The sequence below is a fragment of the Dendrobates tinctorius genome, unplaced genomic scaffold (genome assembly GCF_039654945.1).
Source record: "Dendrobates tinctorius isolate UK_male_01 unplaced genomic scaffold, ASM3965494v1 ptg000020l, whole genome shotgun sequence".
In the NCBI taxonomy this organism is placed as follows: domain Eukaryota; kingdom Metazoa; phylum Chordata; class Amphibia; order Anura; family Dendrobatidae; genus Dendrobates; species Dendrobates tinctorius.
The window spans coordinates 42,889,835-42,906,087 of NW_027361688.1; the positions used below are offsets into that span (position 1 = coordinate 42,889,835).

Consider the following 16,253-nt stretch of genomic DNA (forward strand, 5'->3'; position numbering starts at 1 on the left):
ACCCCTGGGATCTGGTAATTGGATGTGGGTCTCCCTCCCAGGGCCGTGGGGTACTCTGTATTGGGCCGATGTCAGGGGGATGTGTCACAGCAGCGGTGTCCCGGTCCGTGGCCCAGGGCGCCCAAGTAATCAGGGGTGTTGAATTGTGGTTTGTAGTTAATGGAATAGTTTGTGACGCCACCTGTGGTGTTCGGCAAGTGGGATGTTGTGCTGACGCTGCATGCAGATCCTCTGGGGCTGGTGGTGTGTTGCAGCCAAGATGGTGAAGCTCCCCACAGGTGGAGCTGTAGCCCCAGTGCAGTGTAGATATAGGGGCAGAGGAGAGGTGCAGGCGGTGTAGAAGCTGATACCCAGATGTAGTGGTACAGGGTGTGTTGGCGCCGGAATAATTGGAGGACACCAGGGCGTGCAGTTCCAAAGCTTTACTCACAGTCTGTAGCACACACAGATGCCTGCCTCTGTGCTGTGTCCTCTGGGTCAGGGATTCAGTCAACCTCCAGATCAGATGGAATGCTCCCTTCCAACGCTCCGCCAACATGTGCCTTTCTGAACGTCTCCTCTTATAGCGCCTTTAAGTGTGAAGTACTCCTAGTACTGAGTTACACTGGAGTGCCTCCTGACAGATGTTCCCAAGAACTCTACTTGTACGGCAGACAGCTGTAGCCTGCTTCGGGGACTCCTCTCTCCTGAGTCCCGGCTCACTATTCACGTTGCTGTTGTGCCCCCAAGTCTTAGATGGGAGTAGTGCATTTACAGCCCACTACTCCACCGGTGTCTGCTGCAGGACCTTCAGTATCCATACAACCTCGGGGACCGGGCCCCGGCCTTGCGCTTAGAACTTCTAGGCAGGGTTCTCTCCTAACCCACATCCTCTCTGTTCCCTTTTACTCCTTCGTTCCATACTAATCTCTCTCATAAAAGATCAGGTTTCAGTCCAATGTCTTTCTCCTTCTTTCCTTTCCTGTGCCAGCTGGCTCAGATCACTGAGGCAGCTGCAGCACTCCTTCCTCCATCCCTCTTCCAGGGATCCTCACTCCTCTCTAAGTGACTCTCTCTCACTCCTCTCGCTCACTGACTGACTGACTGACTGAAATCCTAAACCTTCCCGCTCTTTATGTATTCTAAACTCCACCCGCCTCCCAGCACGTTTCGTGTTCCAAGCAGGGAGCCTCCAAAGGTGCTCTGCTACACTCCAAGCAGGGAGCCGCAATGTGGCTTTGCTGAACTACCATGTTGTGTGGGATGCGAGTGTTGGAACGTGGTTAGGAGCCTCCAACTCACTTGGATGGTGGGGTACCACACCTCAGGAGGAGGTGCAGTACCTTTTTGGCAACTGAATCCTCAGGGGCGCCACAGATGGGCTTGGGCTATGCATGTCTATTGAAACTCTTTATTCACAGCTGCCAGGCTTCCACGAACAGTGCAACTCTGATAACAATGCTCTGTGCATGCAGCATCTGCACACTTCACAACGGTGTTTTGACTGATGACTGGGGTCTCAGGACTAAAATATCATCCTTTAATGATTGCTACCTCTTCAAAATTATTCAGCAAAAAATCACCTAAATATGACACAGCATCAAAATGTGGAGGCTCACTTTTATAGTTGGCTAGTTATTGCTCATGACGTCTCCCAAAACTTCCAAGCTTGAATATAATCCAAGTCATTATCTCCTCACAAATAACCCCTTTAACATGAGAGCCTGATGAGTAGTTTGCTGAGTTTGCGATGTCACTTTCTGCATTCACTATGGAGGCGAAGCAGTATCACAGCCAAAGTAACTGACGGTCATGTATGTAATATATCCGTTTGTCTATCTATTTTGCAATTAGAAAAGAAATAGGTTCACGAGACAAGAAAGTGAACTATTAGTATAAAAAAAGTTAATGACTAGAATTCTAGAATGCAGTGAAGACTGACATAAATTTAGAAAAATCAGACAGGGAAAAGTAAATCTTTTCAACAATGAATATTTAAGATATTTACATGCGGTGAATATGACTAAGAAAATTTTGCCGCTGTCTCATTCATCTCAATGGAGCTTGCAGAAATTAATATGTACATGCTGTAAAAAAAATAAACCCATTCAGATGTAAAACATTTTTTTCACTCCCAGATTTTTCTACAATATTTCTGCCATGCGCCAAGCCAGAAATCTCACTCCAGTCATCAACATGGTATTGTAGGGAATGCCACAGCTTGTCGCATTGCGCGGCTAGTCCCACTTTCCACATCCTCATCGGACACGCCGACCTCTGACCGCAACAGATATACTGTACCTTGATAAAGGCCAGCACAGCCGAAATGTTGGACATTATCCGTACACATTGGCTGAGGATGAATTAAAACATCACTTTATTCTAAATTAACTCTTCATCTGGTTATTTCAGTGCCGAAGTTCCTCTTTGAATACCACAGCTTGTCATGAAGTAGATGATCTGTGGCTTCACAACCGCGCCGTTCCCACATCTCACCGAGGCTCCATCCCGTTCCAGCTTTGCCCATTTTGTTAGAGCTGGGAGAAGCTGGCATGAAAACGAGAAAAATCTAAAAAAAAACGTTGCTCAACTCAGTTTTGAGACTCTTCAAGCCAATTTATGGCAAAATTCAGGCAAAATTGATTTGATAAATCAGGGCCAAAGTGTCCCCTCCAGTAAACTCCAGTGATCAGCTGTGATCTGCTCAGACAACTGGTGGTAAGCATTTAGTTTCTTCACAGCACACAGGGGAAATTGAAGGGGTTCTCCACTAGTGAATAACCCCAGGTTAATCGATTCAGGAGCCCATATCACCTCTTGCAGCAGCCACGACACGGCTAGATGGGGCAACTCATTCAGGCATTACACAATGCTTATCCAAATCAACAGGTTGGCTGCGTAATGCCGGACAGGACAGGTCCTCTAAAGCGAGAGATGCTTTTTTGTAATAACTTTTTAGTAATTTCGGGGAGCTACTTTTCTAATAAATCTTCCTGGATCTACCTTCATATATGAAAATCTATGAAAAATCTGGATTGGGAAGGCTCACGTACAAACGCAATTACTCACACAGAGGTTTTGAGGAGTTCTTTTTGCGACAGATCCGTTCCAAACTTCTCATCAAAAATGGTCTTCCTTTCCATTTTTAATGGATAATGCTCATAAGAGGAATCTGTTATTTTTTTCCTGAACACATCTTAAAAATTGTAAAAATTTGGTGAAAAAGAGTGCCGGTCACTTCTTTCAAGCGGCCCCTGATGGAACCTCCTCCAGACTAGGCACTGTCAAATCAAAAGCTTTCAGAGAACACAAAACTTCCCAAAGGGTATGTGCACAAGTCAAAAGCACCCGATAAAATGAATATGTTCCTTCTTATGTCACTTCTTTTAACCCCTTCAAGGTTTGGAAACCGTCAAGCAGTTAAAAGAAGCTACATGCATATTCGTGTTGATCAAAATGCACCGGTCGCAAGAATGACGGCAAAATTTGCCGGCTCTGTCGGCGTCGAAAAGATGCCATGCATTTCCTGAAGCTGTTTCCACTTGAAAAACTTTTCATTTCTGAACGTCTTAAAAAAACAACTCTGAAAATCGTTTCAGTCATTAGTGTAGCTCTTCACCAAAGAGAGCGACACAGGGGCGTCATTAATACGTCTTTTAGCCCCATCATATTTTTCAGTTTCTGTACATCAGAAAACACATTGATGAATCTGTATGTGGAATTTTCTACAATCCCATCCACCTCCAGGCACCATCAGAGGTCACTCCTGGTAGATAAGATAGCGCAGATGCCTCACATCCCTTTATTCTGACTCTCATGACAAATTTACTTCCCAAAATATTCTGCTGCTCTGGAAGTTTTGCCTGACTGTGCGAAGAACTTGGACAAGGAAGTTTTTTTTAGTTCTCCTATCTATGCTGTGAACGTGTGAAAGTCGCTGATGGCTTCGACAGAGGAAACGTGACAGCGGGCCTACTGGAATATGTTTTACTGACCTAGACATAAGGTCATTAGAAGACACCGCACCATATCCATACTATATGTGGTATAAGGTGACCAGACCTAATTTTTAAGCAGGGCACTCATGAAATTTTTATTCTGTAGACCTGCTTTGGCATCAATATAGTTCCATGGCATGAATATTTAATAAGCATCCAGCGTTGGGAAGTCTGGTCACCTTATACATGTGCAAAATATATATGAAGGCTTTCAAATTCCACCTGCCCAGAGTGTGTGAGCACAATGGAGAAACCTCAGCTAAGCCTCTTGGTCATTTGATTGGCATCTCTTCTTCTTGCAGGACTTCTAGGGCAATGCTCACCAATGTCCACGTGTAACACGCTCTGCAGCCCTAGGATCTCCTATCTTGACCCAGATCACAATACGGAACAAGAGGCGATTGGCTGAAGGGAAGGCTGTGATTACGCTTCCATTAGTGCAGCAAACATCCTCGCTGCCAACATTTAAATACATTATTCAAAGACAGTTTGCTGCAGGGATTCAAGCACAAAGGCGCATTAAAGCCTTTTAAAGCAACACTAAAGGACCGTCTTATCTATGTTTTCTGTGCAATCTATTGTTCCATGCTATCAGCCAGGGCAGACGATGACTGTAGTGTATTTCTATGGCACTAGCTACTTTGTCTAATAAGCAACTTGTGGCATTTTAGATGCTGTCGGAAATACAATTCCCAGCAGAGCTGTTTTTTAGAAGTTGTACTTTTTAACATATCTGATTCTGCTGTGTACACGGGATCATCACCTTATGGAAATATTGGGCAAGTACGCGGCATCTCTTCTGTAGGGCTTCATTTTAACATATGAGAAAAAACGACCTAGTCTCATCAGAGTTTGATTCGATTTTAATCAGTTTTTCGCTTTTGTGGAAAAAAAAAAAGTTTCTCCACCTCCTCCTAACAATCTGTCAACATCGGCGACCGCTTCTTTTCATGGCTCCATAAACTTGCGTTGCCGATATTGATCCGACACTCGAATGTGTCTCCGCGATTTTGAGAAGATCCAGCTCAGTTCCTAAAATCTCATGGACAGGTGAGTGGCATCATTCGTTTTTATAGGTACGAGTGCTATCCGTAAAAAAAAAAAATACCGTACATAAAAAAATTGATGTGTTACATGGTATCCGTATTGACTAGATGTAGTCACCGACCTAGTCTGGAGAGAGGTTTGTGCTGCTGGCATAATAAAGGGTTCTTTCCAAAATCCTGTAGGGTATAACTTGCTGATTGCTGGGACCTGCACCAATTCTGAGACCACAGCACTAAGGAACCAGGTCCCATATAGCCCCATTTGGAATGGAGCAGTGTGCCGCGCTCGGCCTCCACTCCATTCATTGGCTATGGGGCTGCCGCCGGGGAAAACCGAGTGCTGTGTCTGAAGGGCCCTTGAAAAATCCAGACCGTACTCGGACCACTGTTATTCAATGGGATAGCGCAGATTAGCGATTTTACTTTCACTGTCCGAATCTACGCGAGAAACAATATCGCAGCATGCACTAGTTTCTTCTGTAAATGGGATGAGACTCTCCTATTCAAGTCTCTGGGTGCAGAAAAAAAATCGGATGCCATATGAAGACACAGTACAGAATCCGATTTTTGCGGATACACTGCAATTCTGTAACATTGGAAACTATAAATGGCCTTGTAAAATAATTAATAGCTGATGTGAAAAAGATTGTATGTGAATGAAAAGTGAGAAAAAAAATTGTCGCTCTTTCTGGATGAAACTCTGAACGATACTTTGCACCTGTCCTAATACCGCTGCATGTAGATTCTGCAGCGGATCATGCTGCAGATTCACCGGGGATTTTCCTCCTATCCACTGAAAGTAAAAATCAACAACTTTTCCTAAAAAACAATAAGCCTGATTCGGTATTTCATTTGCGCTTTTTTTTCTTCGAGTTTTTGGTGCGCTTTTATTATGTCTTCTCTTGTTTGTTTTCCGTTCACCTTTATAAGGGGTAATTTTATACACTCCTGATATTTTGGTGCAAATTTTGTAACATTTTAACAGAACATGCAATTTTTTTTTTTTTTAAACTAAAAAGTCATAAATCAGGCTTAAGGCAAAAATAAAGAGCATTTTTGGTTTTGGGCAAAATTAAATGAATTTGGCGCAAAAAATAACCCTTAGTGAATACGCAAAAGACAAAAAAAAAAAAATAGAAGTGACTTAGAAAATAATGAATTGGGATCAATGAGTATGGAGGAACTTTAGGAATTTGAAGGTTCGTACCCGTTTTAAGTCACTGAATTTTCGAATTAGAAAGAACAATTGACTCAGGCACTGGCAGCATACAGAAAACTTGGCATGGTGAGGAGCTGATTAGCGTATATATATATATATATATATATATATATATATATATATATATATATATATATATACACTCTAGTAGGTTCTATAATTTCCTTGCAGGACCTTTCATTGTACCAGGAGTCTTTTTGAATTATAGCTTTCAATTCTCCATTAGGGCAATGGCAGAAAAATAAAATTAAGTGTAAGATTATTGTTACCTTCCTTAGAGTAGTGGATTTTTTTTATATATATTTTTAAAAATTAAAGGGATTTTCTACACATCTGAACATATTGTACAATTTCATAGTCATTTACGTAAGCTTGCAGAAAAGCTGTGGTTATCCCCCCCTGGGAACCATTCAGCAGGGCACAGGTCCCTGCCACCCTGACTGTATGGGAGCAACTGTATCCAGTATTTTAGCTCTGATACCTTACTGCCCTAAATAAAATACTCAATAATGATCAATTCTTGGAAGTCTACATAAATTATATACTAAGCGTAGATGTTGTAGACCTGAGGTTGTCACATTTGGCAGTGCTCAGGTGCTGTGTGTTGCTATAGGATTGCAGGTCTATCTACAGCAGCACAGGGAGTTATAAAGAATGCAGAACTCCGTTCTGCTACATCTACATGTATATGACAATTCTTGGAGGTCTGAACGAAGTACATACTAAGGGCAGATGTTGTAGATCTGAGGTTGCCTTACATAGCAGAGCTGAATTGGATTGCTATTAGGTCTCCATCACGTGTGGCCACCGTTTTTTTTTTCACGGATCCCATGTGTTTTTACATGGACCGTCTGTCCACACAAAACATAAGGAGACATTGCCATTTTTTCCGGCAGCACGGATGACAAGGGTCAACACAAGCCTATGGGTGTGTGAAAAACACGTACAGCACATGGATGTCATCAGGGTGCCGTCAGTGTGCCATCCGTATGTTGTACGTGTTTAACGTTGCAACGGATAGGAGAAGTTTTATAATTTAATCATTTAAAAACATTGACAACACACTTGGTTAAGACTGACACTCTGACGGTAAAGATGGACACAGTGACAGTAAAGATGGACACAGTGACAGTAAAGATGGACACAGTGACAGTAAAGACTAACACCCTTATGGTAAAGACTGACACAGTGACTGTAAATAGAAAATGAAGACAGCGCCTCAAAAGTTGGTGAAAAATTCTTTCAGTTTCTTTATTCTGCCCTCTCTGGCGACATTTCGCTCTTACATGATCTTTTTCCAATCAAAACTGACACACTGACAGTAAAGACTGACACAGTGATGGTAAAGACTGACACAGTGACAATATGACTGACACTGACGGTAAAGACTGACACTGACGGTAAAGACTGACATACTGATGGTAAAGACTGACAGTGACGGTATGACTGAAACCCTGATGGTAAAGACTGACACTGACGGTAAAGACTGACACACTGACGGTATGACTGACAGTAAAGACTGACACAGTGACAATATGACTGACACTGACGGTAAAGACTGACACTGACGGTAAAGACTGACATACTGATGGTAAAGACTGACAGTGACGGTATGACTGAAACCCTGATGGTAAAGACTGACACTGACGGTAAAGACTGACACACTGACGGTATGACTGACAGTAAAGACTGACACAGTGACAATATGACTGACACTGACGGTAAAGACTGACATACTGATGGTAAAGACTGACAGTGACGGTATGACTGAAACCCTGATGGTAAAGACTGACACTGACGGTAAAGACTGACACACTGACGGTATGACTGACAGTAAAGACTGACACAGTGACAATATGACTGACACTGACGGTAAAGACTGACATACTGATGGTAAAGACTGACAGTGACGGTATGACTGAAACCCTGATGGTAAAGACTGACACTGACGGTAAAGACTGACACACTGACGGTATGACTGACAGTAAAGACTGACACAGTGACAATATGACTGACACTGACGGTAAAGACTGACATACTGATGGTAAAGACTGACAGTGACGGTATGACTGAAACCCTGATGGTAAAGACTGACACTGACGGTAAAGACTGACATACTGATGGTAAAGACTGACAGTGACGGTATGACTGAAACCCTGATGGTAAAGACTGACACTGACGGTAAAGACTGACACACTGACGGTATGACTGACAGTAAAGACTGACACAGTGACAATATGACTGACACTGACGGTAAAGACTGACACTGACGGTAAAGACTGACATACTGATGGTAAAGACTGACAGTGACGGTATGACTGAAACCCTGATGGTAAAGACTGACACTGACGGTAAAGACTGACACACTGACGGTATGACTGACAGTAAAGACTGACACAGTGACAATATGACTGACACTGACGGTAAAGACTGACATACTGATGGTAAAGACTGACAGTGACGGTATGACTGAAACCCTGATGGTAAAGACTGACACTGACGGTAAAGACTGACACACTGACGGTATGACTGACAGTAAAGACTGACACAGTGACAATATGACTGACACTGACGGTAAAGACTGACACTGACGGTAAAGACTGACATACTGATGGTAAAGACTGACAGTGACGGTATGACTGAAACCCTGATGGTAAAGACTGACACTGACGGTAAAGACTGACACACTGACGGTATGACTGACAGTAAAGACTGACACAGTGACAATATGACTGACACTGACGGTAAAGACTGACATACTGATGGTAAAGACTGACAGTGACGGTATGACTGAAACCCTGATGGTAAAGACTGACACTGACGGTAAAGACTGACACACTGACGGTATGACTGACAGTAAAGACTGACACAGTGACAATATGACTGACACTGACGGTAAAGTCTGACACTGACGGTAAAGACTGACATACTGATGGTAAAGACTGACAGTGACGGTATGACTGAAACCCTGATGGTAAAGACTGACACTGACGGTAAAGACTGACACACTGACGGTATGACTGACAGTAAAGACTGACACAGTGACAATATGACTGACACTGACGGTAAAGACTGACATACTGATGGTAAAGACTGACAGTGACGGTATGACTGAAACCCTGATGGTAAAGACTGACACTGACGGTAAAGACTGACACACTGACGGTATGACTGACAGTAAAGACTGACACAGTGACAATATGACTGACACTGACGGTAAAGACTGACACTGACGGTAAAGACTGACATACTGATGGTAAAGACTGACAGTGATGGTATGACTGAAACCCTGATGGTAAAGACTGACACTGACGGTAAAGACTGACACACTGACGGTATGACTGACAGTAAAGACTGACACAGTGACAATATGACTGACACTGACGGTAAAGACTGACATACTGATGGTAAAGACTGACAGTGACGGTATGACTGAAACCCTGATGGTAAAGACTGACACTGACGGTAAAGACTGACACACTGACGGTATGACTGACAGTAAAGACTGACACAGTGACAATATGACTGACACTGACGGTAAAGACTGACACAGTGACGGTAAAGATGGACACACTGACGGTAAAGACGAGCACGCTGATGGAAACCACTAATGGCACCGCTGCCGCCTATCCTCGCCCATGTTTAGCGCCCAGGTGAATTTCCCGCCGCCCAGTGACCGCACAGACGGCGCCAGCTCCGCTCCATCTGCAGGTGAATAGCTCCGGATCAGAGAAGCCTGGAAGGGAGATCTACGCTTCTGGAGATACACACAGGTAAAGGTTTTGTTTCCATAAAAACTGAAAAAAGGGACGTACTCACAGCAGCCAATGGGTTAAAGCAGCTTCCTACTTGTAATCCGTATTGTTTCAGAGGAGGCAGCTAGATATCGCAATGAGGTGCTGGGATTTCGGATTCCGCCGTCTCATACAATAAGGAATAGGAAAGGCAAAGCCTGTAGCAGAGGGGAGACCCAGGAGCGCAGACAGCGTGTGCACTTCCCCGGGCTGATGACAGAGGGCGCTGCTGCCTGCATTTCCCGGACATCAGGCTTCCTTCCAATAGACGCTGCATTCAGTGCCCAAGCAGCGGACGCCGAGCTGTCACCGCGACCAGCGGGCGAGAGTCGCTCAGATGCCCCCGCCAAGCCGACCATACAGTAAGCCCTGGGTGGTAATGCCGCGGGCATGTGATAGATGTGGTCTGAATGCGATACAAGGCGGCGAGGTGCTGCAGACTGACGCTGAGGCCTGATTAACCCTAAAGATGAGGATTTGTGAACCATCCACTGTGCCATCATATTATAAAAGGTGCATTTACACCGGCCGAGGCGCCGTGTTGGGTATGTGCACACGTTGCGGATCCGCAGCAGATTCTCTTGCGTTGTGCAGTACCACCACCACCAATCAGCAACATGTTTCTGGCCACTAAGGCTGTGTACCCATGTAGGGTTCAGCAGTTAGAATGCAGTGACGAGACAGAGTGTGATTTGTGAAATTCACGTTTATAAATTGGAGCCGCTGGGGCTATGCTGAGCAAACAAAGGGGGTAACAACAATCTGTCCACGCAGGGACTCAACAACATTAACAAGACTTTTCTTATCGTAAAGGCGACTAGTCCGGGTGTCATAGGCCAAGTACGGCCAAACTATGGGACCTTATTTCCTATAGTCAACTTATCCTTCCAGGCGTCTTTCAGGATCACAGACGTGGCCGCTTAGGGATCGCTGATGCGGCTGCTCTGGCGCCCTGATATCCAGGGATGATTGGACTCGACAGGCCCTGAAGAATCCTTGCCGTCGGGGCACTACAGGCCTTGGAGAAACCTTGACGCTGGGGGCACAATAGGCCCAGAAGGATCTGTGCTGTTGGGGCGCAACAGGCCCTGAAGGATCTGTCTCGGCTCCCGCCCCCGGAGCGCAGATATGACGCAGTTCCTAAGGTGACAGTTGACCGGTCTCTGCCCAGGGTCCCTCTGCGGACGGGACGCAGGCCTCTGCTGACGCCTATGGCAAGATGGTGGCCACTGAAGTCGGTGGTGGAAGGACGCAGCCGTGGGCGGAGACAGGGAGGCAGTGTCCAGGTCGCTGCAGCGTGTGGAAACACAGAGACAGCAGCCACTGGGGGTCGCGGACCAGCCGCGAGGGAGCGCGGAACAGCGGGCACGGCTGTGGCTGTACGTGGACGGCGGGCGGCTCCCGGTAGGGGCCGAGCACACGTAAATTGTCGTTGAGTACGTCGCTTACCCCTCACAGACCCCTGATCGTCTCTCAACTCCTCCACGCCCGTTACACCATCTCTCCCTAGATCACACAGACTCTTCTCTCCTGTCAGCCTCTCTGCTAACTGACTCCTTAGCGCGCCCCCTGCTCCTTTTATCCTTGCTCCGCCCCCAGTTGCCCAGACACCTTCAGTAGTGTCCTTCCCTTCGTTACCCCCCCAGTGTTCCTTAAGGAACCCTCATGGCGGTCCCCTTGGTTCCGGCCCAGTCGCTCTATGGGAGTCCTCCTCCCCACACTCCCCACCCTGTAAGCTCGCCAGTCCTCGGGCGAGGGTCTCAGTCTATTGGGTTTGGTCTGTAGGGGTATCAATGTTCGTTGCCATACGAACTGGTCTTGCTCGTATCGTTCAGGGGGTTTGCCGGCTGTTGACCACTCGGAGCGTCACAGTTCGACTGGGGTGGGGTCTTTTGGGGTGGTGGACAGTGGTGGTCTGATTGGTGCAGGCGGGCCAATTGTGTCAGCTGGCTCATTATCGAGTGGAGGGCCTCGGGGTTCTGGAGGAAAGTCTTCGTCGTCGTCCGGGTGACAAAACATGGGCGACGGTTCAGAGGTTAAAGGAGCAGGCTCCGGTTGTTTCGGGTTGGTGGAAATACACGGGCGTAACATATTACAATGCACAATGCAGGTGGGCAGTGTTTCATCCTCCTCGGGCCGTATTTCGTACACAGGTCCTTCCGGGTGGATACGGTGTAGAACCCGATAAGGACTCTTCCCAACGCGGCTCCAGTTTGTTCTGGGGGCGTTGATCTAGTTCAAGCACATGGTCCCCGCTTTGGAGATGGAGAGATGGAGTTGTGTTCTTTCCTGGGTGTTCCCAATCTCGGAGCTTTGTGTGCACGATCCGGTGAAGAGTTTGTAGCCGGTGACGATGATTCCGGACCCAGGACGACACTCCAGTCCAGGGCTGAGGCTCTTCAGGGTCCAATTCCACTCCGTGATCCCTTTACCCTCTCGTCCGAACAACAGGGAGTAAGGGGTATAGTCGATGCACCCGGTTGTTATAGGCCCATACTAATTCAGAAACATATTCGGGCCAACGGGCCTTCTTGTCACTCTCCAGAGTACGCAACATTTGAATCAATGTCTGATTAAATCGTTCACAAGCCCCATTCCCTTGCGGGTGATACGGTGTAGTCCGAGATTTGTCAATCCCATAAAGGTGATGTAGTTCCTCCATAACTTTTCCTAAAAAGCATGCTCCCTGATCAGAATGTATTCATTGTGGACAGCCGTATACTTGTATGAAGTTTCTGCAAATTGCGGAGGCAGCCGACTCCGCGGTCTGATCTTGAGTGGGGGTGACCACAGCGAACTTGGTGAAATGATCCACCATGACGAGACAGTGTTCATATCCCTGGAATGCGGGGCCTATGGTCAGGTAATCCACCGTCAGGAGCTCAAGGGGAGCTGAGGTCACAATTGTCTGTGTTGAGGCTCGCTGAGCGGGCGGTTTGGCTAATTCGCATAAGCGGCAGGCCCAGCAAATTTCGTCCACTACAGCCGGCAAGCGTGAGTGGTAAGGTTTTTGTTGCAACCATTGTAAGGTTTTTTAGCTCCGAAGAGGGCCTCTTGAGCCAGTTCATGGAGTTGGGTTCCGGGCGTAATCACCTGCCAAACCGTCATTGAGGTTGTCTGCGATGTTATTTTACAGTACAATAGTCCCTTTCGTATAACCAACCTCTCCCATTGTTGCAACATCAGCGACAGGTCTGGAGTCAAAGTTTGTCGTTGGGAGTCAGTGGGTAATTGACCAGCGGCGACCCACGTCCGGAGGAGTACAACTTCTTCGTCTTCTTGTTGCTGTTGTATCCACTTATCCCGTGATTGTTCCAGTATGTCCCTTGGGGGTCTCAGGGGAAGGTACTTTTTGATTGGCAGTTGTGAATACGGCAGCAGTGAGGGCGAACGGTATTTCCTCTCCTCTAATTCTTTGTCTCGATTCTTCCCTGGAGTCGTATGTCGGATCCTGGAGAGGGCATCAGCATGGACACTCTCGGCCCCTCTTTTGTAAGTGATCTTATAATTGAACTTCGCCATCCGGGCCACCCACCGCTGTTCCAGATCCCCCAACTTGGCATTTTCCAAATGGGCCAGCGGGTTATTGTCGGTCCGCACCACCACCTCCAAGCCCGCTAGGTACTCTGCGAATCTCTCCGTCATGGCCCACACCACTGCGAGGAGCTCGAGCTTGAAGGGGCTGTAATTGTCAGGGTTACGCTTGGAGTCGTGGAGTGAGCGGCTTCCATATGCGATCACCCTCTCCTGGCCGTCTTGAACTTGTGACAACACAGCCCCTAACCCGTGAAGACTCCCGTCAATGTGCAGGATGAACGGTTGTGAGAAATCCGCATAAGCCAACACTGGGGCATCCGAGAGCACAGCCTTGAGGTCTCGGAAGGCCTCTTCCTGAGGGTATTGCCACTGGATTCTTCGTCCACTGGCCCCAGCGGGAGCCCCCTTTAGCAGGTCATGCAGGGCTCGAGCTCGACTTGCAAAATTCTTTACGAAACAACGGTAATATCCGGCCAACCCCAGAAAAGCCCGCACATCTTTTACCGTCCCGGGGCTAGGCCATTCCTGGATAACAGCAGCCTACTCCCGGGATGGCCTCACCCATTCTGCCGAAACAACATGACCCAGATACTCAATCTGGGAGCAAAATAGGTGGCATTTCTGAGGCTTTATCTGCAACCCGTACTTTTGCAACCGGCTGAGTACCTGTACCAACCGCTTTAGGTGGTCCTCGAATGTGGCAGCATAGACGATGATATTGTCCAGGTAGATATCGACGTGGCCTCAAAATTGAGATCTCCTAGACACCGCTCCATCAACCGCTGAAAGGTCCCGGGAGCGTTGGCCAGCCCAAACGGCATTCGATTGAACTCAAATAGTCCCATAGTCAATATGAACCCTGTCTTGTCTCTATCTTCTTCCGATATGGGCACCTGCCAATACCCACTGGCCATGTCCAGGGTAGAAAAATATGTTGCCTTCCCCAAGGTGGACAGGGATTCTTCTATGCGGGGCAGTAGGTATGAGTCCTTGATAGTACAAGCATTCAGTTTCCGATAATCCACACAGAATCGTAATGTACCATCTTTCTTCCGGACCAACACGATTGGAGTCGTCCAGGGGCTTTGGCTTTCCCGTATCACCCCTTTTCGTAGCATCTGGGCCAGCAAAGTTTTCACCTCTTGGTAGAGTTGTGGAGGGATCTGTCGATATCGTTCCCGGATGGGGGCCGCTCCTGCTGTGGGAATTTCATGAGTGATGGCGGTGGTACACCCAAAATCTTCCTCATGACTAGCGAATACTTCATGGTACTGTCCAAGCAATGTTTTTATCTGTGAGAGTTGGGCTGAAGTTAACCCAGAAAGCTTGGCCCGCATCTGCTCCAGAATATTTCGACCCTTCTCTTGAGCTGAGACTTCGGTGGCTTGTAGGGTTCGAATCGTGACTTCCAAGGATCCTCGGAGTGTACTCGCAATTGAACCGAAGGAGCTGGCAGCACTTCCTCTAGAGGCCTTACTAGTTTGGCCAGTTCAGTCCGTGCTTTCAGAACGGTGTCTCGGTCTTCAAGGTTGACGCAGTGCACCAGGATGGTCCCCCTTTGCACGGTAGCCAGGGAACGGGCCACAAGTATGCCAGGAGGTAAGCGCTCCGAGTGACACGGCTCCACCTGCACCTCCACGCCCTCCAAAGGTATCGAGGCTCGAATTGGCAAGGCCACCACAGTCTGCCCAGGAGGTAGCACAAGCAGGGGAGCCGCTGGTGCGATGACCTTGCCCAGAGCTTCGCCCTCCTGGCAGTCCTGATGTACCCGCACTCCCCGCACCAGCTGCTGGAACACCTGCCCCTGAGCCGTGCGAGAACCCCACTGCTTCAGAATCTTCTATGTAGGATCATTTAGCAGTAGGTTGCTGAACTCTCTTAAAATATTCATGCCTAGGGTGACAGGGTGCTGTTTATCAGTTTCTCCTTGAGTCAGCACCACCCCTCTGCGACCAAGGGATTTACCGCACAACGTCACCTGTACCCACACCACCCCGGCAACCGGGACCGGCAGTTGGTTGGCGGCTCTGATCTTGCTGCCTCCGGGAAGTTTTGTTGAAAGTACGTTGCGGGCATAGTGGTTACTTGTGACCCCGTATCCACCAGGCATCGGACGGCCTGGCCCTCCACTTCTGCCCAAACCACCGGACATTTTGCTACCAAATCTTCGGGACTTCCACCACCCCTAGTTGTGGAGCCCTTTAGTTTAATGGCGGAAATTTCCGCAGCATCTCTGCAACGTGGCTACATAGCCTAATAGCTTGTTCAGACAAGCAGGCTGCACTTCTGTGCACAGAACGATCAATAATTGATAGTGGTGAGAGAGTATACTCGTTACTCGAGATTTCCCAAGCATACTCGGGTGATCTCCAAATATTTGGATGTGCTTAGAGATTTAGTTTCTGGGGATTGTCTGGTTGTTATGAAATCCCCACATGTATTCAGGCTGTCTAGCAGCCGCAAATCATGCAGCTACGGCGACACAAACTAAATCTCCGAGCACATCCAAATACTCAGAGATCACCCGAGCATGCTCGGGAAATCCCGAGCAACGAGTATACTTGCTCAATAATAGATCATTCTATGGATACAGGCTGCTTCTGTGTTTGACAGTGCGAGTCCTGTTTACACAGGATGATGTGTCAAGAACAAAGTATATGCCAGAGCACCCAAATACGGT

The 16,253-nt window shown here is 47.3% G+C and overlaps 2 protein-coding genes across 5 annotated transcripts in view; one reads left to right on the forward strand and one right to left on the reverse strand.

Moving 5' to 3' along the window:
• The window catches only part of PCDH1 (protocadherin 1), a 220,191-nt gene extending 210,017 nt beyond the window's left edge, over positions 1-10,174 (reverse strand). The window contains exon 1 of one of the 2 annotated variants that reach the window (XM_073568024.1): positions 10,058-10,174. The gene's annotated coding sequence lies outside the window, so the exon portion shown is untranslated. The remainder of the gene's footprint in view (positions 1-10,057) is intronic. The other variant, XM_073568023.1, reaches the window with a different exon arrangement.
• LOC141083655 (uncharacterized) overlaps positions 4,184-16,253 on the forward strand; it is a 319,881-nt gene continuing 307,811 nt past the window's right edge. The window contains exon 1 of one of the 3 annotated variants that reach the window (XM_073568031.1): positions 4,184-5,027. The gene's annotated coding sequence lies outside the window, so the exon portion shown is untranslated. Of the gene's footprint in view, positions 5,028-9,603; positions 10,016-10,267; positions 10,399-16,253 lie in introns of those variants that run through there. The other 2 variants (XM_073568030.1, XM_073568032.1) reach the window with 2 other exon arrangements.